Below are 2,784 nucleotides of genomic sequence, written 5' to 3' on the forward strand. Positions count from 1 at the left end.
TAAATTTAAAGAATTGTATTCAATAAATTTATTAAAATAGCTATAAGTAATTAATGAAAATTTAAGTATTTGCAAAAAAACTGAATCCAAAAATAGTTATTAAAGTTGAAGAGCTCAAAAGTTTGATATCCAAAACGTAAAGACTTTGGGAATACAGATACTCTGCAAAACTACAGCAGATGTGCGCTCTCAGTAATCATGTCAGTGATGCGGTCACATTAAAGTTATGTCGGCCGGCATTTTTTTCTTTTGTGTACACTGATTGAAGAGCTGGGGACAACAGAATCTCGGAAGAGAGCTGCAGAACCAGAATCCAAATGCTTAGTCATCGAACTTGGCCTAATGCAAAACAAGACAAACAGAGAAAAAAGAAGCAACAGCGCAGGCAGCGGCTACTGTAGACAACACTTTAGCCCAACCCAATGACTCAGCCCGGTTCAGCAAAATGTGCTACCAGTTTGCCAAAAAGCAACAACAAGAAGTGCAATAGCAAGAAAAATAGTTTTAGCTTCATCTTTGGACCTGGTTGACTCTCAGCTGTTGTAATAAACATCTGCTATGCCCTGAGATTTGTATACCCTGGACCCATTGAAAATAAGAAATCAGGGTATAACAGTTTTAGCAGTTACGTAGCTAGGTAGACTCCACATATACATATTCTTGATCAGGACAACGAATTACCGAATTGCCCCTCCGTCCCTCTGTCTTCTTTTCTTATTTTGTTTGAAAAACGTGCTATTGGATGGTAAAAGTGCGAGTTAGAAATTCGTTATAATTTTTTGCAAAATACAAGCTAGAAATTATATTTTTCAAACGTAGATTGGACAGAGTTCGGGGTATCTACTAGTCGAACACTTCCGACTAAAGTTTTCTTACTCGTTTCGCTAGATTTTGCATTTATGCTACGTCATGCTTTCGCGCAACGCCCTAAACTCTGGCAATGCCCTCGAGATGTATCCCGTGAATGCGCCTGCACACAGACATTACTGTGCTCCCACACAACCACAAACACACATACACATATACACACACACTCATACACACACACTCATACACACACACACATACGTATATAGATGATTCGTGTTGTGCGCTCTCAATTAGTAATTCATATAACGTGCTAAAAAATAAAAGAGTCTGCCGCTACAGTTGATTACGGCCCGCATCTCCAAGACATTGGCTACTTACCGCCGTCGCCGACCCTTGCGTCTGGATCATTCTTTAGCTACACCATATTGTTTACTGTCTGCTTTGACAAAAACTTTGCATTCCGTGTTGTCATTAGGGTGCCTCCACCAGATCCTTGCTTCTGGGTCGCTGGCACAAGACTCGATTCCAGACATTGTTTGTTTACTACTAACTTGAGAGGTATTACTCCTCCTTGTCTGTAGGCTCTTTATTATATGTAAGTATCTATCATCGTATTAGGCTTCACGCCATTAGTCTCGATGTGTTTTCTGGCCAAGTCATCTGTTAGCTATGGCTAAATACAGTTTCTCTGTGCTTTGTTGGCCACATTATGATACAAATACAACAATAAAAATGTTAATGTAATGTAATTATAATTTGTTGTTTTACTAAACAAATACATAAAAAAAATATATATACTCGTCAGCTTTACATCTACGTCTGTTAGCGATATGTATAATGCGATATGTATAATAATTGTGTTAGGAGTGAGAATTTTAAATATTTTTACAGTCTTTCAGTTGGCTGAATTTGAAGTGAAAAATTGTACTGTTCAATGTACATCTTCCTGTTAGTTCATCTGTTCATATGGACACAAACCATTTCGCTGCAGCTAGAGACTTGGAATGTGGAGTATATACTATCGATAGAGGCTCCACTCGATGGTTTTAAACATCGATACTTTCGATAGTTCCATCGATCCATCGATAAAGAAATGTTTTTTTTTATCCTGAACTTGTTTAAAATGATAAATCAGTTTTTAATGATTTTGTGAAAATGTTATAAAATAAATATAAAATAAAATAAACTGTATTTATTTATAATTAAGATGAAGAGATGATCGTCTGTCTGTTCGTTTAAACGGTGCAGTATCGTAAAAAACAAAACCTAGAGACTTTAAATTTTAAATATAATTTATAATTTTTCGATAACTCATCCGATCAAAATCAATAATTTTACTTCGTTTTTTAATCGTAGCTTTAATTTCATAAAAAATGGAAACATCCGATTCCCATAATGAAAATACAGATTTATCATATTTTGATTTTTGACAACTCCCCGTTTCCCACAAATTCACAATAATACTAAAGACTTGGCAAATACACACATATGAATGAATGTTATTATCACCCTCTAAAATGATTAAGAAAGTCCATATAAAACAGCTATAAAAAAGTTATTCAACAATTAATTTAGTATAGCATAGCGTAGTCCAAGCGCAGTCACCGAGTAAACTAAATTGCGCAGTAAGCAGTGGGAATGCATGTATTGTATGTGTGTATATATATATAGAAAAGAATCGTGTATAAAAGAATCGTATTTTATAGTTGAGCTGTGTCGAGTAGAGTACTCTTTCTGGTTTATTCATAAATTATACTTAATAATTGTTGAATATATTGGAATATACATGCAAATTGAGAAACTGTTCTGTTCACGTTTGTTTTTTTTTCCGTTTAGTTTTAAGGCTAGGGCTAGTTAATTGCCAATGAAAGATCCTTCAAATATACTACTACTCACTGTATACTTTGTAAATCCTTCCCTAAGTTGACTTTTTGTTTAAATCAATTTGTTTGGATTTTTTCTTTACAGAATTTG

This window comes from Drosophila hydei, unplaced genomic scaffold, assembly GCF_003285905.1.
Source record: "Drosophila hydei strain 15085-1641.00,03,60 unplaced genomic scaffold, DhydRS2 tig00008139-arrow-pilon, whole genome shotgun sequence".
In the NCBI taxonomy this organism is placed as follows: Eukaryota; Metazoa; Arthropoda; class Insecta; order Diptera; family Drosophilidae; genus Drosophila; species Drosophila hydei.